Source organism: Heterodontus francisci, chromosome 13 (genome assembly GCF_036365525.1).
Source record: "Heterodontus francisci isolate sHetFra1 chromosome 13, sHetFra1.hap1, whole genome shotgun sequence".
NCBI classification, from domain to species: Eukaryota; Metazoa; Chordata; class Chondrichthyes; order Heterodontiformes; family Heterodontidae; genus Heterodontus; species Heterodontus francisci.
In genome coordinates, this window is record NC_090383.1 from 112,945,501 (window position 1) to 112,971,095 (window position 25,595).

The window sequence follows — 25,595 nt, forward strand, 5'->3', positions numbered from 1 at the left end:
CACTGACACACACGACTCACACTCATACACCCACTCACACTCATACACCCACACACACTCACACACTGACACACACTACTCACACTCACAAACACATACTCACACACACACTCACAAACACATACTCACACACTCACACTCACACACACACTCACACTCACACACACTCACACTCACACTCACACACACACTCACACACACACTCACACTCACACTCACTCACACACTCACACACACTCATACACTCACACACTCACACACTCACACTCACACACACACTCACACACTCACACACACTCATACACTCACACACACACACACACTCATACACTCACACACACACACACTCACACTCGCACACACACACACACACACACTCGCACACACACACACACACACACACACACTCGCACACACACACTCGCACACACACTCACACACTCACTCACACACACACACTCGCACACACACTCACACACCCACTCACACACACACACACTCGCACACACACTCACTTACTCGCACACATACTCACACACACACACACTCGCACACACACTCACTTACTCGCACACATACTCACACACACACACTCACTTACTCGCACACATGCTCACACACACACACACACTCACACACTCACAAACACACACACACGCACACACACACTCACACTCACACTCGCACACACACTCGCACACACACTCGCACACACACTCGCACACATACTCGCACACATACTCGCACACATGCACACACACTCGCACACACTCACACACACACTCTCACACACACACTCACACTCGCACACACACTCGCACACATACTCGCACACATACTTGCACACATACTCGCACACACACCCGCACACACACCCGCACACATACTCGCACACATACTCACACACACACTCACACACACACACTCACACACTCACACACATACTCGCACACATACTCGCACACACACTCGCACACACACTCACACACACACACACACACTCACACACTCACACACTCGCACACACACTCGCACACATACTCGCACACATACACACACACACACACACACACACACTCGCACACATACTCACACACATACTCGCACACATGCTCGCACACATGCTCACACACACACACTCATACACTCACAAATACACACACACTCACACACACACTCACACACACACTCACACACACTCACACAAACTACACACATACGACACACACCGCACATACTCACACCACACACTCACTCACACCACACACTCACTCACACCACATACACTCATACGCACACACTCTCTCACACACACATTCTCACACATGACACACACTCACACATACTCACCCACACGAGAGACACACACACACACACACACACTCACTCACTCACTCACTCACTCACTCACTCACTCACTCACTCACTCACACAGACAGGCACTGGATATCAGTCAGGAGCAGAAACACTGGGCAATTTTTCTCATTCTTACCCAGTAGGAACAGAGGCCAATTCAATATTCAAACCTGGCTGAGATCAGTTAACAACAATAGCTTGCATTTATCTAGTGCCTTTAACACAGTAAAAAATGTCCCAAGGCACTTCTCGAGCAATTATCAGACAAAAACAGCACAGGCTGGGGATTAAGCCAGGGATCTTCCCAATGTTTATGACTCAGCTGCTCACTGCCATCAGGGAAGCCCAGGCACTACTTGTTAAATGAAATACTAATACAGAGTCAGCTATCAATCACCCGCACTTTCACTACTGACAATGTCACAGGGAAGCAAAACATCACATCAGGGAAACCAGGTCAGTTCCTGTAAACCTTCTCACAGGACTGATTGTGAGACTGAAACAGTCACCATCACATTAACCCGGGATATTCCTGACCCTCCCCCATCCCCCCACTCCATTACTAAAACTTCACAGATCTATTAACAGATTTTTTTTTTTATTTCTGTGATTATTGGTTTGCTTTTCTTATTGCTGGTATTTTGCATTCACTGAGTATTTATTGACAGGGAAATTACTTCACAATTTAACAGATTGCAGGCCTATTGTGGCTAATTGTTTTATGCAATGAGTTTGTTGAATATTGATATTAAAATTTCTTGCAAAGGCACCGGCCAGCATATTACTAGACCTGCCTTAGTCACTAGCTTTTACTGATCTGCAAAATGACACTTTGGGGAGAATCATGTTACAGGAACTTTGACCACCCCTTATTGACCCACGAATGGTGAAAGTGCCACTTTGCTTTGGTATTGGCTTGTTTTCTTTCATGTCTGCATGAGAACCAAACGGGAGAGTTCACGTCAACCATGCCAATTCACCGTACCTCACAGTACACCTGCGTTGCATGCCCCATTCCGAGACTCCTTAGCCACTCAATGGTTCAGAATAGGGTGAGATTGTTATGGTCCCAAGCCCAAGTCAATGGAAGGCTTGTGTGTTCACCAAATCCACATTGATTGAAGCTCAGTGATGGTCTGAAATGGCACAATGCGTCCAGCCCCTGGCCTTTGATGCTTAGTCACATGCTCCCATTTTTTTGTCCCTAACCCTGCAAGTTCCTCATCCTCAAGCATCTGTCCAACTCCCTTATCCTGTCAAATGTATCTCTATCCTTTTTTGTGATTAAACATGGGATCTGACTGGTGGCATTATAAAGAAAAATGGGTCATATCTTTCTCTTCTTATTCTTCAAAAGGCAGAAGAAATGCTCACTGTGCAAGGGTGTAAGACAAGCAATAGGGAGTTGGCAGCTATTTTACATCTGTCCTGATTTTTATTGAAGTCAATGTAAATGAAAATGGGAAGAGATATAAAACAGGCTGGGACTTACTATCACCTGCTTTACAATATCATCCAAAGCCACGATCAACCCCTTAGTGTGCCTTCTGTAGACGTGTACATTTCCTGTTCTGTCTTTATACCCAAGAATTCTATTAGCTGTTTCAACAGTTTTGCTAAATTGTCTGGATATGAAAGCATCCACAAAATCTCTCGATGCAAACTCAATCCCATTCGTTATATACTTTCGAGTTGTTAATACTTGTGAGAATGAAAGGTACCCTTGAAACAGAAGTTATATATTAATTGCCTACTCTCAAATTAAATGTCTTAGTGCTTTAGGCTCAGGCAGTATGGCCTCACTAACCTGTGTTCTGATCTTCAATGTGATTAATTGATCTGGAAACACTGCCATTGTCCCTACCCCTGCATTTTAAGGAATTGCGCATTTTTCTAGCGTCACAAAGTATTTGCAGCACAGAAATGGGCCATTTGGTCCGACGGGTCCACGTGGTATTCTCACCTAACCTCATCAACATACCCTTCTATTCCTTTCTCCATCATGTGCTTTTCTAGCTGCCCCTTGAATGTATGTGTGGGTATACGCTTCAGCCTCAAATGGTCTGTGGGGAGCGGAGAGAAAAAAATATAAATGTCTTTCATGGAACTAGAACCTCTTCGTACAGGAATTACATCTAAAAGGTCACAGCTGTGTACAATGGGTTATATTTTCCTCTTCCTTTCTTCAAAAGGCAGAAGCAATGCCAATTTTTCAATATAAACCAGTTATAAAATTGCAACATCATATAGTTTTGAAATGTTCACTTCAACAGGAAGCAATGGTGATGAAAACTGGTGGCTAATAATGTGGGTGCAACTGCAATGATGATCCTTCTCGAGTGGTGTCGGCCTTGCTTCAGTGGTAGTATTCTTGCCTGTCAAAAGGCTATAGGTTAATTTTCCTTGAGTTCATAATCCAGGCTGACACTTCCGTGCATTATTGAGGGAATGCTGCACAGTCAGAGATGCCATGGTTCAGATGAGACCTGTTTGCTCCCTCATGTCGACACAGAAGGTCCCATGGCACTATTTGAAGAAAAGCATAAAAGTTCACTCAGTGCTTTTCCATTTACTTGAGAGGACAAACAAGTCCTTGGTTTTAACTTTCATCCAAAAAATGGCACCTCCAAAAATGTAGCTCTCCCTCAGTACTGCACGAAAGTGTCAACCCACAACCTTGACTCAGAGGTGGAAGTGCTATCACTGACCAAGACTGGCACAAGACTTATATGGAATTTATGGGAAATTGTCAATGTTAGACATACACAAAATGTGTTTTATTGACACTGGAAGTTGTTGACAGTGATGTAGCAAAGAAGAGAAAAGTGAAAAGGCAAAGTTATGCAAATTACATTTTACACATCATAATGAGGAAGTTTCATTGGCCATGTCATCTTGTTCAAACCCCCACTGCTCTTGTCTTTAAAGGCAAAGCTGGTACAAAACAGGAGGGCACCAAGTGGAACTGATGATAGATGCCATGATCAGAAACAAACTCATTTGTATGGGAAAACAATAATTGAATTATTCAGGAGGGAGAATCTTAGGGGTGTTGGTGAACAGTGGAAAGTGCATAGAATTACTAACATGTACCATATTAATCATACATTCTGTGACTTACACAATGTTACATCAATGTATCTACAACCACTGATTGTGTGCAACTACAATAAAGTATATGCAATAACAATACAGTGTCTCATGGATAAGTGGCTTTATGTACTCACAATGGTCTCTGTGCTCTGACAACTTCCAGGAATTCTTCCTGTTGCTGTGAGGACATTAGGAATCAACTATGCAATGGGAGACGATTCCTGTGTGGGCTAGATCCCTTTCCTGAAGGAATTAATGAATCATTTTTGTTTTACAACAAAACTGCAGCTTTCATGATCATTTTTTTTTGGGTCTCGCCCACAAATTACTAGATTTATTTCATAATTTACTTCTAAATTCATTTTCATCTCCAAGTTCCCCTTCAAGCCACACAATTTCCTGACTTGGACGTACATCACCATTCCTTCATTATCACTAGGTCTCCCTAATTAAAAGCACTGTAGGAGTAAATTTACCACATGGACTGCAGTGGTTCAAGCAGGTGGCTCACCACCAACTTCTCAACGGCGACCAAGAATGAGCAATAAATAATGGCCTTGCTGTCGATGTCGTTATGCGAGGGGTTCCATTTTTTGTAAAATATGTTTTAAGAACTTATAGTTGAATTATGGATATTGATTCATCTGGAAGCCTGAAGAAATGCTGAACTTTGTGGGATTTTTTCAAAGAAGTCACCGGAAGGCTTCCTGGACTTGGCTTGTAAACAAGCCCTTACTGGAAGGCACCTGTTTTCAAATAAAATACCAGCAGGGAGCTTGTTGTTTTGACTTGGAGAAGATGTTTACAGAGAAGTGACAGGTCAAGATTTATAGAGTTCAGGAGGCTTGACTTCTGGAATGTTTTTGGTTTCACTTTGAATTATTAAAAAAGACAGTTGGTTTTTGCTTGCCAAGAAAACCCAGTTCATCTATTTCTCTCCCTTTGAAAGAAACCCTGCGTGTCCAATGTGTCAGTCTCATAGAACATAGAACAGTACAGCACAGTACAGGCCCTTCGGCCCACGATGTTGTACCGAAACTTTAACCTACTCTAGGATCAAACTACCTACACACTACTATCATCCATGTACCGATCCAAGAGTCGCTTAAATGTCCCTAATGCATCTGCTTCTACTACCACCGCTGGCTGTGCATTCCACGCACCCACCACTCTCTGTGTAAAGAACCTACCTCTGACATCTCCCCGAAACCTTCCTCCAATTACCTTAAAATTATGCCCCCTGGTGATAGCCCTTTCCACCCTGGGAAAAAGTCTCTGGCTATCCACTCTATCTATGCCTCTCATCATCTTGTACCCCTCTATCAAGTCACCTCTCATCCTTCTTTGCTCCAATGAGAAAAGCCCTAGCTCCGTCAACCTTTCTTCGTAAGACATGCCCTCCAGTCCAGGCAGCATCCTGGTAAATGTCCTCTGCACCCTCTCTAAAGCTTCCACATCCTTCCTATAATGAGGCGACCAGAACTGAACACAATATTCCAAGTGTGGTCTAACCAGGGCTTTATAGAGCTGCAGCATAACCTCGCAGCTCTTAAACTCAATCCCCCTGTTAATGAAAGCCAACACACCATACGCTTTCTTAACAACCCTATCAACTTGGGTGGTAACTTTGAGCGATCTATGGACATGGACCCCAAGATCCCTCTGTTCCTCCACACTACCAAGAATCCTGTCTTTAAGCCTGTATTCTGCATTCAAATTCGACCTTCCAAAATGAATCACTTCACACTTTTCCAGGTTGAACTCCATCTGCCACTTCTCAGCCCAGCTCTGCATCCTGTCAATGTCCCGTTGCAACCTACAACAGCCTTCCACACTATCCACAACTCCAGCAACCTTCGTGTCATCGGCAAACTTGCTAACCCAGCCTTCCACTTCCTCATCCAAGTCATTTATAAAAATCACGAAGAGCAGAGGTCCCAGAACAGATCCCTGCGGAACACCACTGGTCACCGAGCTCCAGGCTGAATACTTTCCATCTACTACCACCCTCTGTCTTCTATGGGCCAGCCAATTCTGTATCCAGACAGCCAACTTTCCCTGTATCCCATGCCTCCTTACTTTCTGAAAGAGCCTACCATGGGGAACCTTATCAAACGCCTTGCTAAAATCCATATACACCACATCCACTGCTCTTCCTTCATCAACGTGTTTTGTCACATCTTCAAAGAATTCAATAAGGCTTGTGAGGCATGACCTGCCCCTCACAAAGCCATGCTGACTGTCTCTAATCAAACTATGTCTCCTCTTTCCTCCGGTATTTGAAGAAACCCCGTGTATCAAATGTGTGGGAACTGAAGCCCCTATTTCTGCATTTCTGCTGTAAGGCCTATCTAAAGCCTCTGTAGTTGCATTTCTTGGAAAGCCTACCCAAACTGATCTTCAACATTGCCTGGAAAGAACTGTTCTGGGAAGATCCCAATGACAGCCATCTATATGCATTTGGGGCGCCAAACCAAAATAAAGTACATCTTTTCATATTTTCTCTTTCTTCTCCAAAAATGAGCAAGTATTCAGCCAAAGTGTTTTCTTTTGTCTGTTATTTTTGTAACAGAGCTGTAAAGTAAAATTCCCTTTTATTTTTCCGGTTAGCCGGTGTATATATGTGTGTGTGTGTGTGAGTGTAAGGTGCTAAGGTAAAAAGGGAACTTTAATATTTCAATCTGTGTGTTTATGCTTTATTTCATTACTGTTTAAGACATGTTTTATAATAAAATGATAATTTTGTTGGTTATTCAAGAAACACGGTTAATGTGTTTTATTCTGGGATAAATATATGGTCTATGATTGACTGTATTGGTAAGTGGGAAAAAATTTAAATATATGTTGTGTCCCATGGAGAAGTGGAACTAGAATAAACAGTGCATTCCTCCTGCATTGGTCATAAGAATGTCCACATTTCAAGAATGAATTAAAAAGCAACTTATCATGGTAGGATTGGGAACTCCTAACCTCTGGGTTATTAGTTCAGTCTCATGACTATAATGCAAATAAGGAATACCCGCTAAACGTTATAGAGCAAAAGCAAAATGCTGCAGAGGCTGGAAATCTGAAACAAAAACAGAAAATGCTAGAAATACTCAGCAGGTGGACAGATCTGTGACCTTTCATCAGAACACTACATTATAGAGCAGCAGCTGGACCTGGGAGATTGATAAATTATTTTAGGTTGTATTGTATATGTGAAACTAAGGACATTGTCCTTAAGCTGCACAAGTCCATGGTGTGACCAGATTTGAAGTATCGAGTTCAGTTTGAACCCCCCTCAAATGGTGGGGGATATCAGGGCGCTGGAGCGGGTACAGAAATGACAAAAATTATACTGTCTTAGGGCTCTTTGTCATCAGGGAAGCCTGAGTATTTTTGGGGCTATTTTCATTAGCAAGGTACAGCCTTAGAAAAGATATGATCGAAAACTTTCAACATGCCAAAGGGATTAGATTCTGTCCAGCTGGATGGGCCATTTGTGTTGGGTTGGGATAAGGGAGAGGTTAGATATTAGCAAGTATTTCTTCTTGCAGAGAATCAATATTCTCAGATGAAAATGGATTTCCTGCAGCTCTTCAAAAGAGAAGCTGGACATGTTCCTAAACAAGGAGGACATTTCAAGTTATACTCTCTGGCATCGAGAACCAATGACTTTGCTCTTGTAGGCCATAGGCACAATATATACATTTGCCGTGAATGCTACCATTTCTGTTGCAAACCACGGAATGAATTATGTTTTATTATACACTCTTCCCCTTCACTATTGTGAAAACAAGACTCATAACAGAGCATCAGCATCCACCACATTCTCCCTTAGGATCTCAGAATTGTGGAGCTTCCTTAGCCTTCCCTTCTTCTGACAATCCTTTTAAAACTCATGCTCATTGTTATCAATATCCTGATTTGCCCATCCTTCCTCTCCCAATGATTGCTGGTACTATGGACCGTGAACTGTCGCCTAGGTTTTTGGGTAAAAGTAACAAAAAGAATTCTAGCTATTTCTGGCATGTATTGCATGTGAAATGCATGTGTTACACATTTTGTGGTGTAGCATTCTGGCTTCTTGCCCATCTCTGATTGCCTTTGTTTCACCATTGCCGCCCATGTCTTCCCCCCTTAACTCTCTCCATGTCTCCCTTCCTTTAAGATGCTCTTTAAACCAAATGTTTGATCACCTGCCTTAATATCTCTGAATGTGATTCCATCTCAAATTTTGTCTGATAATGCTCCCGAGATGCCTTGGGACATTTTACTACATTGAAGGTGCTATAAAAATACAAGTTGTTGTTGGGCTACAGTAACCCTGTAAGCACATTGAGAGAGCGGGCAACAGCTGTACATGCTGTCAAGTCAAACAGATAGTGCTGATCACCACAGCAGCTCACAGTCTGTAATCAGTAGCAGGGTCTATAATTACTCTTTACGTTGTCTGTGGAAACTGAGAGGAAGAAAAACTGGATGGAAATAGTGCCAAATAAAAACAAATTTATATTGAAACCAATGTTTCCAAATTGCCTGGAATTTATTGCCCACTCCTAATTTCCCTCGAGCAGGTGGTGGGCCTTCCTCTTGAACTGCTGCAGTCAATGTGGTGTAGGTATAGTGCTGTTGGGGAGGGAGTTCCAGGATTTTGACCCAGCGATGCTGAAGGAACAGCGATATATGTCCAAGTCAGGACGATGTGTGTCTTGGAGGGGAACTTGCAGGTGAGGGTCACCCCAGGCAGCTGCTGCCCTTATCCTTGTAGTAGAGGTCTTAGGTTTGACAGGTGCCGTCGAAGGAGCCTTGATGAGTTGCTGCAGTGCATCTTGTAGATGGTACACACTGCAACCAGAGAATACCAGCGATGGAGCGAGTGAATGTTTAAGGTGGTAGTTGGATCTTGCTCCCTGTACTTTGCCATCAATGGCCATTGTCGGAGTCAATATGCACCTGACTTTTGTCAAAGAGCAACAAAGAACAAAGAACAGTACAGCACAGGAACAGGCCATTCGGCCCTCCAAGCCTGCGCCGATCTTGATGCCTGCCTAAACTAACACCTTCTGCGCTTCCAGGGCCCATATCCCTCTATTCCCTTCCTATTCATATATTTGTCAAGATGTCTCTTAAACGTCGCTATCATATCTGCTTCCACCGCCTCCCCTGGCAGCAAGTTCCAGGCACTCACCACCTTCTGTGTAAAAAACTTGCCTCGCACATCCCCTCTAAACTTTGCCCCTCGCACCTTAAACCTATGTCCCCTAGTAACTGACTCTTCCACCCTGGGAAAAAGCCTAACTATCCACTCTGTCCATGCCGCTTATAACTTTGTAAACCTCTATCATGTCGCCCCTCCACCACCGTCGTTCCAGTGAAAACAATCCGAGTTTTTCCAACCTCTCCTCATAGCTAATGCCCTCCATACCAGGCAACATCCTGGTAAACCTCCTCTGCACCCTCTCCAAAGCCTCCACGTCCTTCTGATAGTGTGGCGACCAGAATTGCACGCAATATTCTAAGTGTGGCCTAACTAAGGTTCTGTACAGCTGCAACATGACTTGCCAATTTTTATACTCTATGCCCCGACCGATGAAGGCAAGCATGCCGTATGCCTTCTTGACTACCTTATCCACCTATGTTGCCACTTTCAGTGACCTCTCTGCCTGTCAATACTCCTAAGGGTTCTGCCATTTACTATATATCTCCCACCTGCATTAGACCTTCCAAAATGCATTACCTCACATTTGTCCGGATTAAACTCCATCTGCCATTTCTCCGCCCAAGTCTCCAACCGATCTATATCCTGCTGTCTCCTCTGACAATCCTCATCATTATCCGCAACTCCACCAACCTTTGTGTCGTCCGCAAACGTACTAATCAGAACACCTACATTTTCCTCCAAATCATTTATATATACTACAAACAGCAAAGGTCCCAGCACTGATCCCTGCGGAACACCACTAGTCACATCCCTCCATTTAGAAAAACACCCATCCACTGATACCCTCCGTCTTCTATGACCGAGCCAGTTCTGTATCCATCTTGCCAGCTCACCTCTGATCCCGTGTGACTTCACCTTTTGTACCAGTCTGCCATGCGGGACCTTGTCAAAGGCTTTACTAAAGTCCATATAGATAACATCCACTGCCCTTCCTTCATCAATCGTCTTCGTCACTTCCTCAAAAAACTCATTCAAATTAGTAAGACACGACCTCCCCTTCACAAAACCATGCTGTCTCTCGCTAATAAGTTTGTTTGTTTCCAAATGGGAGTAAATCCTGTCCCGAATAATCCTCTCTAATAGTTTCCCTACCACTGACGTAAGGCTCACCGGCCTATAATTTCCTGGATTATCCTTGCCACCCTTCTTAAACAAAGGCACAACATTGGCTATTCTCCAGTCCTCTGGGACCTCACCTGTAGCCAATGAGGATGTAAAGATTTCTGTCAAGGCCCCAGCAATTTCTTCCCTTGCCTCCCTCAGTATTCTAGGGTAGATCCCATCAGGCCCTGGGGACTTATCTATCTCAATGCTTTGCAAGACACCCAACACCTCCTCCTTTTTGATAATGAGATGACTGAGACTATCTGCACTCCCTTCCCTAGGCTCATCATCCACCAAGTCTTTCTCTTTGGTGAATACTGATGCAAAGTACTCATTTAGCACCTCGCCCATTTCCTCTGGCTCCACACATAGATTCCCATCTCTGTCCTTGAGTGGGCCAACCCTTTCCCTGGTTACCCTCTTGCTCTTTATATATGTATAAAAAGCCTTGGGATTTTCCTTAATCCTGTTTGCCAATGACTTTTCATGACCCCTTTTAGCCCTCCTAACTCCTTGCTTAAGTTCCTTCCTACTGTCTTTATATTCCTCAAGTGCTTCATCTGTTCCTCGCCTTCCAGCCCTTACAAATGCTTCCTTTTTCTTTTTGACTAGGCTCACAATATCCCGTGTTATCCAAGCTTCCCGAAACTTGCCAAACTTGTCTTTCTTCCTCACAGGAACATGCCGGTCCTGGATTCTAATCAACTGATGTTTGAAAGACTCCCACATGTCAGATGTTGATTTACCCTCAAACAGCCACCCCCAATCTAAATTCTTCAGTTCCTGCCTAATATTGTTATAATTAGCCTTCCCCCAATTTAGCACCTTCACCCGAGGACTACTCTTATCCTTATCCACAAGTACCTTAAAACTTATGGAATTATGGTCACTGCTCCCGAAATGTTCCCCCACTGAAACTTAGACCACCTGGCCGGGCTCATTCCCCAATACCAGGTCCAGAATGGCCCCATCCCTAGTTGGACTATCTACATACTGTTTCAAGAAGCCTCCTGGATGCTCCTCACAAATTCAGCCCCATCCAAGCCCCTAGCACTAAGTGAGTCCCAGTCAATATAGGGGAAGTTAAAATCACTCACCACCACAACCCTGTTACCTTTACATCTTTCCAAAATCTGTCTACATATCTGCCCCTCTACCTCCCGCTGGCTGTTGGGAGGCCTGTAGTAAACCCCCAACATCGTGACTGCACCCTTCCTATTCCTGAGCTCCACCCATATTGCCTCGCTGCATGACCCCTCTGAGGTGTCCACCCGCAGTACAGCTGTGATATTCTCCTGAACCAGTAATGCAACTCCCCCACCCCTTTTACATCCCCCTCTATCCCGCCTGAAGCTTCTAAATCCTGGAACATTTAGCTGCCAATCCTGCCCTTCCCTCAACCAAGTCTCTGTAATAGCAACAACATCATATTTCCAAGTACTAATCCAAGCTCTAAGTTCATCTGCCTTACCTGTTATACTTCTCGCATTGAAACAAATGCACTTCAGACCACCAGTCCCACTGTGCTCAGCAACATCTCCCTGCCTGCTCTTCCTCTTAGTCCTACTGGCCTTATTTACTATGTCCTCTTCATTTATTTCACTAGCTGTCCTACTGCTCTGGTTCCCACCCCCCTGCCACACTAGTTTAAACCCTCCCGAGTGATGCTAGCAAACCTTGCAGCCAGGTTATTAGTGCCCTTTCAGTTTAGATGCAACCCGTCCTTCTTGTACAGGTCCCATCTGTCCTGAAGAGATCCCAATGGTCCAGATATCTGAAACCCTCCCTTCTAAACCAGCTGCTCAGCCACGTGTTTAGCTGCACTATCTTCCTATTTCTAGCCTCACTGGCACGTGGCACAGGGAGTAATCCTGAGATTACAACCCTAGAGGTCCTGTTTTTTAACTTACTACCTAACTCCCTAAACTCCCCCTGCAGGATCTCATCACTCTTCGTGCCTATGTCATTGGTACCGATGTGTACCACAACCCTCCCCGTTCAGAATGCCCCCTGTCCATTCAGAGACATCCTTGACCCTGGCACCAGGGAGGCAACATACCATCCTGGAGTCTCTTTCACGTCCACAGAAGCGCCTATCTGTGCCCCTGACTATAGAGTCCCCTATAACTATTGCTCTTCTGCACTTTGTCCCTCCCTGCTGAACAACAGTGCCAGCCGTGGTGCCACTGCTTTGGCTGCTGCTGTCTTCTCCTGATAGGCCATTCCCCCTCAACAGTATCCAAAACGGTATACTTGTTAGAGAGGGGGATAGCCACAGGGGATTCCTGCATTGACTGCCTGCCCCTTCTGGCGGTCACCCATCTACTGCCTGCACTTTGGGTGTAACCACTTCTCTCAAACTCCTGTCTACAGATCTCACCATGTTACTGCCTCCCTCCTTGTTTGTTTAAAAAAACCTACTCAAAACCTTTCACTTCCATGTGCCTGCAGCAACGCACCCTCCAATACATTTGCCACTTCCCTTCCCATCCCTTCTGCTTGGCACCCTCTTATTTTCCCTACAGCTTTTAAAGGAAGCTTTCCACACTTTGAGGAAATGTCTGTATGTGACGAACATCATTGCGGTATTAGGGTACGGTGGCATCGGGGTAATGTTGCTGCTACAGGAACCCAGAGGCCTTGAGCAATGATCTAGTGATAGGAGTTCAAATCCCACCACAGAAGCTGGGGAATTTGAATTCAGTTTGTTAAACAAATCAGGACCAAAAGTGAGTGATCAGGAAGCATTGTAAGAATCCATCTGCTTCACTTTAGCGAAGGAAATCTGCCATTCTCATCTGGTCTGGCATATGTGACTCCAGGCCCACATCAATGTGATTGACCCTTTCACTACCCTCTGAAATGTTCTCGTAAGTCACTCAGATGTATCAAACTATGATGAAAAGGTCAATAAGAATAAAACTGGCTGGACCTAACAGCAGTGCGAGTGTACCAACACCACATAGACGGCAGCGATTCAAGAAGGTGGCTCATCGCCATCTTCTCATGGGCAATTGGAGATGGACCATAAATGCTGGCCTTTCCAGCACTGGCTACATCCCATGAATAAATAAATAAAAATCTGGGAGGCCAGTTATGGTTCGTCACACCCAAACACGTTTCTTCCAACTGGATCCTGATAGGAGGCCGGATCCCTGATTGGTTCTTTTCCTGCACCCCAGAGGCTAAGCACGGGACTTTTATGGATGGAATAAATTTTATTACAGAGCCTTGCCCTCAACTTTACAACATTACAACACTTCCATGGGGGCTATAAAGCACTTTGGGAGATCCTGAGTTTGTGAAAAGCATTAAATAAAGGCAAATTCTTTCTTTTCATGACAAATTGATCAAAAGTTGGAATCACATCATGAAAATAATTGAGGTGGTCTCTCTCAGAGTGAAGGGCAATTATACTTGTTGCAATTAAAAAGGGTTTTTACACCACCACCTCCCCCTTCAACTCCCTCCTCCCATATCCTGAGACATCCACAATGGGTATTGTTCACAAGTGAGAGCTGAAGAATAAAGATTTGTTTGTGGAGGATGTATTGATCGGTCTGAATCAGAGAGGAAACATTATGGGTAAAAGAATGTACCCTGTGAGTAATGTTTGTCTTTGGGAACCTGATAGGCTAAATGGAGACTCTGCAGGATTCTAATCACATGATAGGAGAAACACGAGACTGGCACATCGATTCGAAATGTCATCGGAGGGATAAAAAAGCAAGTCAGAAGATGTCAATCAATACAGTTCTTTTACCAGTTACCCCTAAAGGTAAGTTTCAAAGATGCAGCTTGTAATGAGCCTAACCTTCCATTATTGACACCGTGTATTAATAATACATTTGAAAATTGTGTAACGGATTTTGGTTTTCCAAACAAAGCTGATATTAAGAGTATTGGTTTCCTTGTGACAATGATATGAATACGGCAAGAATGTGAACAGAAATCTTTTTACATGACCTCCATCCTTTGTTAATACGATATGCTGAGAGGCTTCTTTAAGGATAACTAAATAAGATTCTTGAGGTGATGTTGCAAGAAAGTAGATCAGCTCCAGTGGATTTACACATTACCTGTTTCTTTTTTTTTAGAGATACAACACTGAAACAGGCCCTTCGGCCCACCGAGTCTGTGCCGACCATCAACCACCCATTTATACTAATCCTACACTAATTCCATATTCCTACCACATCCCCTCCTGTCCCTATATTTCCCTACCACCTACCTATACTAGGGGCAATTTATAATGGCCAATTTACCTACCAACCTGCAAGTCTTTTGGCTTGTGGGAGGAAACCGGAGCACCCGGAGAAAACCCACGCAGACACAGGGAGAACTTGCAAACTCCACACAGGCAGTACCCAGAATTGAACCCAGGTCGCTGGAGTTGTGAGGCTGCGGTGCTAACCACTGCGCCACTGTGCCGGAAATAATCGTTAACAGGTGAGCATTCACAGGATGTTACTTTACCTCTGTTACCTCTAGACTTGACTATTCTAACATGGGAACACCATCACCTACAAGTTCCCCTCCAAGTCGCACACCATCCTGACTTGGAACTGTATCGCCGTTCCTTCACTGTCACTGGGTCAAAATCCTGGAACTCTCTTCCTACAGCACTGTGGGTGTACCTACACCCCAAGGTCTGCAAGGGTTCAAGAAAGCAGCTCACCACCACCTTCTCAGGGGCAATTAGGGATGGGCAATAAATGTTGTCCTAGCCAGCGACGCCCACATCCCACGAGCAAATAAAAAAAAGCATAATCCTGGCCCACCTCCCACATTCTATCTTCCGTAAAACTTGAGGCCATCCAAAGCTCTGCTGCCCATGTCCTTGTTTGCACTAAGTCCCATTGATCCATCTCCCCTGTTCTCACTGACCTACATTGGCTCCCAGTCAAGCAACGCCTCAATTTTAAAATTCTCATCCTTGTTTTCAAATCCCTATCTCAGTAACCTCCTCTAGTTCCACAAACCTCCGAAGTATCTGCACTCCACTAATTCTGGCCTCTTGGGCATCCCCGATTTTCATCGCTACACCATTGATGGCCATGCCTTCATGTTTCAAGGCCCTAAGCTCTAGAATCCCCTCCCTAAACCTCTCCGCCTCTCTACCTCTCTTTCCTCCTTTAAGACACTCCTTAAAGCCAACCTCTTTCACCAAGCTTTTGGCCATCTGCCCTAATACAGTCTTTTATGGCTTGTGTCCAATTTTACTTTATAGCACTCCTGAAACATTTTATGCTGTTAAAGGTACTGTATAAATACAAGTTGTTGTTGGATCTTTAGGAACAGGAAGAGGCCATTCAGTCCCTCGAACCTGTTCCGCCATTCAGTTAGATCGAGGCTGATTTGTATCTAACTCCATCAACCCGCCTTGGTTCCATAACACTTACTACCCTTTCCTAAGAAAGATCTCGGTTTTGAAATTATCAGTTGTCCCTGAGCCTCAATAGCATTGTGTGAAATATGTTCTCTGACAATCACCCCCTCAATGGCCTGCGTTTAATTTTAAGGTTTTGTTCCCTTTTTATGAACACCCATATCAGAGGAAATAATTTCTCTCTCTCCATCCTATCAAAACCTTTAATCACTTTAAACTCATCCATTAGCTCACCCCTTCATTTTCTACACTCAATAAATAGATGTAACTATTGGGTGTGATGGAGCACCTGTAAGTGGTACCATGGCACGAGGCATGGATGTAGATTTGTCTGCAATTCCGTCACGCCACTGAGTTCCCAATCTCGGCTCTGACCCAGAAAGTGATCCATTTTTACCTGCAGTTTCATTACTTTCTCTATCAGAAAGCCCTCTGATGTTTTACTGACTATAGACGTCAGGCTCACTGGCCTATAGTCCATGTGTTATCATTCTGTTTCTTTCTCAAACAATTGGCACTGTATTCAGCTTTCTCCAGTACTTCAGAATGTTGTCGGGTTGCAGTCGATTTCATTGGTTACTTCCTTTGTCAGCTGTGGCTTAGTTGGTAGCACTCTAGCTGAGTCAGAAAGTTCTGGATTCTGGAAAGTTCTGGAGCACAAAATCAAGGCTGACATTCCTGTGCACTACCAAGGGAGTGCTGCTCTGTTGGAGGCCCTTGTCTGTCCTCTTGGATGGATGTAAAACATCCATGGCACTATTTTGAAGAAGAGGAGGGGAGTTCTACCTGGTGTCCTGGTCAAAATTTATCCCTCAACCAACATCACAAAAACAGATTATCTGCTTACTATCACATTGCTGTTTGTTGGAGCTTCCTGTGCTCAAATTGGCTGCCACATTTCCTGCATTACAACAGTGATTACACTTCAAAAAGTACTTCATTGGCTGTAAAGTGCTTTGAGACATCCAGTGGGTGGGAAGGCGCTAAACAAATGCAAGTCTCTCTTTCCATTATCTCGGTGTGTAGCCCATCTTGGCTGGGCGCCTTTTCTTTTAAACTTGGAAATTGCGCCACCCTGAGCCATCCTGTTTTAGTTGTGAGGGACTGGTTGGGGATTGGATGCTTTCCTTCAAACAGCACTCTATCGCAATACAACAACAACTTGCAATTATATAGCACCCCTAATGCAGTGAAACATCCTAAGGCGATAATCGTCCCAAGACAGGCGTGTAATCAAACAAAAAATAATTGACACTAAAACAAAGTTGGAGACATTAGGACAGGTGACAAAAAAACTTGGTCAAAGAGGTAGATTTTAGGAAACCTCTTGAAGGAGGAGAGAGAGGTGGCGAGGTGGTGAAGTTTAGGGAGGGAATTCCAGAACTTAGGGCCTAGACGTGTGCTCATGGTAGGGCGAAGAAATTCAGGGATTTGCAAGAGGCCAGAATTGGAGGAGCCCTGTAGATTCCTGTCTACAGACACCAACAGATAGCAATGGCTTCCATATCCTGGACCATTGTGTGGTTGCAGCAGGGGAGAAGAGCCTGTGTCACGTGACAGAGACTCAAATGTGATGCATTTTTACCTTAAAAGGTAGTACTCTGGAGAGAGGGAGATCAACCAAAGCCCACAGAAAGCCAATTCCAGCCAAAGGCTGAGAGATCAATCCAGCTGAGGAAATGTCCTGCTGCTGATACTATACTTCAAATTGCAGCAGCAGGGAACTTAAAAGGTGACCTCCGGACTGAAGTTTTAACCACCAGAAATCTACAACAACTCAGCAAGTTCAGGACTACAAACATCCAGGCCTGCATCTTTGAAAAGACTTTCCTCCTGAGAAGATTCAACAGGTTTCTGTGAACCACAAACTCTTGCATCACTTGGGACTTTAACTGCATCTTAACCTTTCCCTTCTATCTATCTATCTATCTATCTATCTATCTATCTATCTATCTATCTATCTATCTATCTATCTATCTATCCATCTATCCATCTATCTATCTATCTTCGTGTGTTCATGTGTGCGTGAATGTGAGTGGGTGAAGGTTACAAACAATTCGGGTTTTGCAGTTTAAAATAAAAGTTTAACTTACCTTTTTTTAAACCGATGAGAAAACCTGCTGTTTGTTTATTTGACCCTAAAAAGCACTCAGAGATTAACACATCATTTTTAACAAAACTCTATCTACGGTCAGTTAAGAGGTGAAAAGTGGAAGCCACCCACAACACTTGCCACCTGTCTGTAACAATATGTATAACACAGCTCAGGCGCTAGACTTTCCCATGCCATCAGGTGCTAATAGGCCTATCCGGCTGTGTCAGGGAACTCCAAGAACAGGGCAAAGTGCAGGGAGCAGGGAGACTCCATGCCCTAACATTTTCCAGCATAACTGACTTTAAAGTGACTATTCCCACATTTTAAAGGAATTATTGTGTGGAACACTGTTACTAACCATCTGGCCACTGATTGTAATTTACAGCAACGTAGCACGGAGTTAGTGTGAGGGGTTCACCTTGATTGCAGTCTCAATATAAAGGCTGCAATCATTTAATGTAGTTGGTTGTGTAAAAGTTGATCATTTATTATATGTAGTAAGTGACGTGTAATTGAATATCATGAGGTCGAATGGGAAGGGTGGACAAAAGCATGGAAGGGTTGTGCATTCTGGTTAATGTGGACTTTTGAGATTAAATTTCAAATCCAAGAGTTTGCAGCCAGTTCAAAATTCAAGGTGACGCCCACTTTGCATCCGCCTGAAATGTAAAAGAGAATCGAGCGGGGTGTAAAAGAGGCTACTGATCCCCCAACGCAACACCCCCAAATCCGAGGACTGCTCCGTATGTTGAAGCACCACCTTATTCCACCAGAATGTTACCATTGGTTCATTGGCCACCTTACACTGCTGCCAAGAAGGGTGTTCCCCCCTGGGGTTTCCAGGAAGAATATACCCACTGCTGGAGAAAAGAGACTTAGGACTTGCTCTGGCAGTTGGGGAATCCACAGATTGTTACGACTCTGCTACAGTCTCTAGGTTCAGCCGGATGTCAGCTGTGCTTGGGCCCCACTGCGACGCATTGGATCCGTTAATCCGACGGAATGTCGGACCTTAAAAATCCAGCCCAACTCAATAGTCTTCAAAGTGGTGGTGAGCACAAAAGAGCTGCTTGACTCCACAGCAGACCACTGTGCACCAGAATGGACCAAAAGTAGCCATGCTTGCCTTGTTGATGTCTAGTTGAACACTGCAATGTGGTGTATCAACGCCATCGCCCGAGCTGTCTGCAATGTCGCGCATCGCCCCACCCCCCATCAATTTGCTGCAATGCCACAATCCTCTGGGAAGTTCGGTGAATCGAGGAAAACAAACGTCTCCCCATCCACTAAGACTTCAATGATGTCCCTCAACAACTCATGACATCACACAAGCCCTTTAGAACCCACTGTGCACCTTCAACCCTGATGAAGCTTGGAAAACGGAATGAAGTTCACAAGAAAATACTGAATGTACAAATGGAAAATTAAAAACTCTCCAGTGTGGTCATCCAGAACAGACCATGAAACATATAATGACACAATGCCTTTTTTGGCATTCATTCTTGGGATATGGGCATCGCTGGCAAGGCCGGCATTTATTGCCCTTCCTAATTGCCCTTGAGAAGCTGAGCTGCCTTCTTGAACGGCTGCTGTCCATCTGCTGTTGCTACACCCATGGTGCTGTTAGGGAGGGAGTTCCAGGATTTTAACCCAGCGACAGTGAAGGAACGGCAATATAGTTCCAAGTCAGGGTGGTGTGTGACTTGGAGGGAAACTGGCAGGTGGTGGTGTTCCCTTGCAACAGCTGCCCTTGTCTTTCTAGGTGGTAGAGGTCACGGGTTTGGAAGGTGCTGTCGAAGGAGGCTCTGTGAGTTGCTGCACTGCATCTTGTAGATGGTACACACTGCTGCCAATGTGCGCCGGTGGTGGAGGGAATGAAAATTTAAGGTGGTGGATGGGGTGCCAATCAAGCAGCTGCTTTGTCCTGGATTGTGTCGAGCTTCTTTAGTGTTGTTGGGGCTGCACCCATCCAGGCAACATACAAACATATGAATTAGGAGCAGGGGTAGGCCACTCGGCCCCTCGAGCCTGCTCCGCCATTCAATAAGTTCATGGCTGAACTGATTACTCCACATTTCCACCTATCCCTGATAACCTTCCACCCCCTTGCTTATCAAGAATCTATCTACCTCTGCCTTAAAAATATTCAAAGACGCTGCTTCCACCTCCTTTTAAGGAAGAGAATTCCAAAGACTTACGACCCTCTGAGAGAAAAAATTTCTCCTCAGTTCTGTCTTAAATGGGTGACCCCTTATTTTTAAACAGTGATCCCTAGTTCAAGATTCTCCCACAAGGGGAAACATCCTTTCCACATCCACCCTGTCAAGACCCCTCAGGATCTTATATGTTTCGATCAAGTCACCTCTTACTCTTCTAAATTCCAGCAGATACAAGCCTAGCCTGTCCAATCTTTCCTCATAAGACAACCCGTCCATTCTAGGTATTAGTCTAGTAAACCTTCTCTGTACTGCCTTCAATGCATTTACATCTTTCCTTAAATAAGGAGACCAGTGCTGTCTCACCAAAGCCCTATCTAGCTGAAGCATAACCTCCCTATTTTTGTATTCAATTCACCTTGTGATAAACGATAACATTCTATTAGCTTTCCTAATTATGTGCTGTACCTCCATACAAACCTTTTGCGATTCATGCACTAGGACACCCAGTTCCCTCTGCATCTCAGAGCTCTGCAATCTCTCACCATTTAGATAATATGCTTCTTTTTTATTCTTCTAGCCAAAGTGGACAATTTCACACTTTCCCACATTATACTCCATTTGCCAGGTCTTTGCCCACTCACTTAACCTATCTATATCCCTTTGTAGCCCTGTTATGTCCTCTTCACAACTTACTTTCCTACCTATCTTTGTATCATCAGCAAATTTAGCAACCATACCTTTGGTCCCTTCATCTAAGTCATTTATATAAATTGTAAAAAGTTGAGGCCCCAGCACAGATCCCTGTGGCTGACCACTCGTTACATCATGCCAATCAGAAAATGACCGATTTATGCTTCCTCTCTGTTTCCTGTTAGCTAGCCAATCTTCTATCAATGCCAATATGTTACCCCCACACCATGAGCTTTTATTTTCTGCAATAACCTTTGATGTGGCACCTTATCAAATGCCTTCTGGAAATCTAAGTACAATACATCCACCGGTTCCCCTTTATCCACAGCACATGTAACTCCCTTAAAGAACTCCAATAAATTGGTTAAACATGATTTCCCTTTCACAAAACCATGTTGACTCTGCCTGATTACCTTGAAGTTTTCTAAATGCCCTGCTATAACGTCTTTAATAATAGCTTCTAATGTTTTCCCTAAGACAGATGTTAAGCTAACTGGCCTGTAGCTTCCTGCTTTCTGTCTCCCTCCCTTTTTGAATGAAGGAGTTACATTCGCTATTTTCCAATCTAACGGAAGCTTCCCTGAATCTAGGGAACTTTGGAAAATTAAAACTAACACATCAACTATGTCACTAGCCATTTCTTTTAACACCCTAGGATGAAGTCCATCAGGACCCGGGGACTTGTCAGCCCGCAGCTCCAACAATTTGTTCAGTACCACTCCCCTGGTGAATGTAATTTTCTTGAGCTCCTCCCTCTCTTCCATCTCCTGACTTACAGCTAATACTGGGATGTTACTTGTATCCTCAATAGTGAAGACCGATACAAAATATCTGTTCAAGTCATCTGCCGTCTCCTTATTATCCATCATTAATTCCCCAGACTCACTTTCTATAGGACTAACACTCACTTTGTTACTCTTTTCTTTTTAAAATATCTACAGAAACTCTTACTATCTGTCTTTATAATTCTAGCTAGCTTTCTCTTGTACTCTAATTTTACCTTCCTTATCAATCTTTTAGTCATTCTTTGCTGTTTTTAATATTCTGTCCCATCTTCTGACCTGCCTCCCATCTTTGTGCAATTATAGGCTTTTTCTTTAAGTTTGATACTATCTTTAATTGTTTTAGTTAACGACGGATGGCGGGTCCCACCCTTGGAATTTTTCTTTCTCGTTGAAATGTATCTATTCTGTGTATCCCCTTAAATGACTGCCACTGCATCTCTATTGACCTATCTCTTAACCTGATTTGCCACTTCACTTTAGCTAGCTCTGCTTTCATGTCCTCATAATTGCCCTTATTTAAGTTTAAAATATTAGTCTTGGACCTGCTCTTCTCTCCCTCAAACTGAATGTAAAATTCATTCATATTATGATTGCTGCTACCTAGGGGCGCCTTAACTATGAGGTCATTAATTAATCCTATCTTATTGGACAATACCAGGTCTAGTATAGCCTGCTCTCTGGTTGGCTCCAGAATGTACTGTTCCAAGAAATTATCCCAAAAACATTCTATGTACTCCTCATCTAGGCTACCTTTGCCCATCTGATTTTTCCAGTCTATATGTAGGTTAAAAACCCCATAATTATCACTGTACCGTTCTGACAAACTGCCATTATTTCTTCCTTTATACCCCGTCCTACAGTGTGGTTAAAGTTAGGTGGCCTGTACACCACTCCCACAAGTGACTTCTTGCCTTTATGATTTCTCATCTCTACCCAAACTGCTTCTACATCCTGATCTCCTGAACTTAGGTCATCCCTCTCTATTGCGCTAATACCATTATTAATTAACAGAGCTACCCCTCCACCTTTTCCTAGCTTCCTGTCCTTCCTAAATGCCATGTAGCCTTCAATATTCAGGTCCCAAACATTCAATAAGGTGCCACATAAAAGATTATTGCAGAAGATAGGAGCTCATGGTATTGGGGGTAATGTATTAGCACGGATTGAGGATTGGTTAACTCACAGAAGACAGAGAGTCGGGATTAATGGGTCTTTTTCAGGTTGGAAAGACGTAACTAGTGGAGTGCCACAAGGATCAGTCCTCAATTATTTACTAGGTATAGTAATGACTTGGAGGAGGGGGCAGAGTGTAATCTATCAAAATTTGCTGATGATACAAAAATAGGTGGGAGGGCATGTTGTGTTGAGGACATAAGGAGCAAGGGGATATAGATAGGTTGAGTGTGTGGGCAAAAACTTGGCAGATGGAGTTTAATGCAGGAAAGTGTGAGGTCATGCACTTTGGTAGGAAGAATCAAAAGGCAGACTCCAAAAAAAGTGCAGCACAGAGGGATCTGGATGTTCTTGTGCATGAAACACAAAAAGTTAGCATGCAGGTGCAGCAAGTAATTAAGAAGGTAAATGGAATTTTGGCCTTTATTGCTAGGGGTTTGGAGTTTAAAAATAGGTCAGTCTTGTTACAGCTGTACAGGGTGTTGGTGAAGCCGCACCTGGAGTATTGTGTACAGTTTTGGTCCCCGTATTTAAGAAAGGATATACTGGCATTGGAGGCAGTTCAAAAGAGATTCACTAGGCTGATGCCTGAGTTGAAGGGGTTGACTTATCAAGAACAGCTAAACAGGTTAGGCCTTTATTCATTAGAGTTTAGAAGAATGAGGGGTGATCTTATTGAAACGTACAAGATTCTGAGGGGGCTTGACAGGGTAGATGTTGAGAAGATGTTTCCACTAGTGGGGGAATCTCCAACTAAGGGACATAGTTACAGAATAAGGGGACACTCATTTAAAACTGAGTTGTGAAGGAATTTCTTCTCTCAGAGGGTAGTGAATGTCTGGAATTGCCTACCCCAGAGAGTTGCGGAGGCTAGATCACTGTATTTAAAGAGGAGATAGATAGATTTTTGAAATACCGGGGAGTTGAGGGCTATGAGGAGCTGGCATGAAAGAGGAGTTGAGGTCTGGGGCATATCGGCCATGATATAATTGAATGGCAGGGCAGGCTTGAGGGGCTGAATGGCCTACTCCTGCTCTTATTTCTTATGTTCTTATGTCGTCCTGCAGACATGTCTCTGTAATGGCTATCAGATCGTACTTATTTATTTCTATATGCGCTCTCAGTTCATCTGTTTGATTTTGAATGCTATGTGCATTCAGATACAGAACCTTTAGATTTGTCCTTTTATTATTTTTGTAAACTCTAGCCTTATCTGTTGATTTACTCTTGGATTTGTACGCTCTGTCCCTTCCTGTCACAGTCTGTTTATCATTTCCCTTATTAATACCTTTCTCTCTTGCCTTGTCTCTACTCCTTGATTTACCATATCTTCCCAAATTTGATCCCTTGCCCCCACTATTCAGTTTAAAACCCTCTTTACTTCGCTAGTTATGCAACTCGCTAGAGTACTGGCCCCAGCATGGTTCAGGTGTAGACTGTCCCAGCGGTACAGCCGCCACTTTCCCCAGTATTGGTGCCAGTGCCCCATGAACTGGAACACACTTCTACCACAGCAGTCTTTGAGCCACGCATTAATTTCTCTAATCTTATTTGCCCTATGCCTATTTGCACGTGGCTCAGGTAATCCAGAGATTATTACCTTTGAAGTTCTGCTGCTTAATTTGGTGCCTAGTTCCTAATACTGACTATGCAGCACCTCCTTCCTTGTCCAGCCTATGTCATTGGTATCTACATGGACCACGACGATTGGATCTTACCCCTCACACTGTAAGTTCCTCTCCAGCCCTGAGCAGATGTCCCAAACCCTGGACAGGCAACACAGACGTCTGAACAGTGTCAATCCCCCTAACTATACTGTCCCCTACTGCCACTACATTCCTTTTTTCTCCCTTCACTTGAATGACTTCCTGTACCATGGTGCCATGGTCAGGTTGCTCATCCACCCTGCAGCCCCCACTCTCATCCAAACAAGCTGAAAGAACCTCAAACCTGTTGGACAATCGCAAAGGCTGAGGCTCCTGGCACTCCTGCCCTCTGGGTCCCCTTACCTGCTTCAGCTGCAGCAACACTCTCCTGTTCCTGACCACTGACCAAATCAGAAGACCCTATCCTAGGGGGTGTGACCGCCTCCTGGTGCAAAATGTCCAGGTAACTTTCCCCCTCCCTGATGTGTCGCAGTGTCTGCAGCTCGGACTCCAGTTCAATGACTCTGAGCCGAAGCTCTTCGAGCTGCAAACACTTACTGCAGATGTGTTTGCCCTGGATCACACTGGCATCCAGGAGTTCCCACATACTGCAACTGTGACACATTACCTGTCCTGCCATACTTAACGTGTTTTAATTAACTACTTAATTATTTTATTCAATTATGTATTTTATTTTCCTTTTTTTATATATTTTCTTAAGCTTACCACTAGTTCCTTTACTATTTTAAACGGTAGGATTAGAATGGACCTTAATCACTTACCAGATACTCATCAAACAGGTAACTTCTTCCCAAACCAATCACCAATTGCTTGCCTGTGATGTTTGATGCTATGTTTGATTTAAATTAAATTAAAAGCTTATCTGTTTACTCACCCTG

General features: G+C 43.9%; 1 long non-coding RNA gene across 1 annotated transcript in view; it reads left to right on the forward strand.

Annotated features, from left to right (window-relative positions):
• Positions 1 to 15,202, forward strand: part of LOC137376149 (uncharacterized) — a 78,453-nt gene extending 63,251 nt beyond the window's left edge. Inside the window, exons 2-3 of the long non-coding RNA XR_010976136.1 lie at positions 14,394 to 14,537; positions 14,857 to 15,202. This is a non-coding gene — a long non-coding RNA (uncharacterized lncRNA). The remainder of the gene's footprint in view (positions 1 to 14,393; positions 14,538 to 14,856) is intronic.
• The last annotated feature ends 10,393 nt before the right edge of the window (positions 15,203 to 25,595 follow it).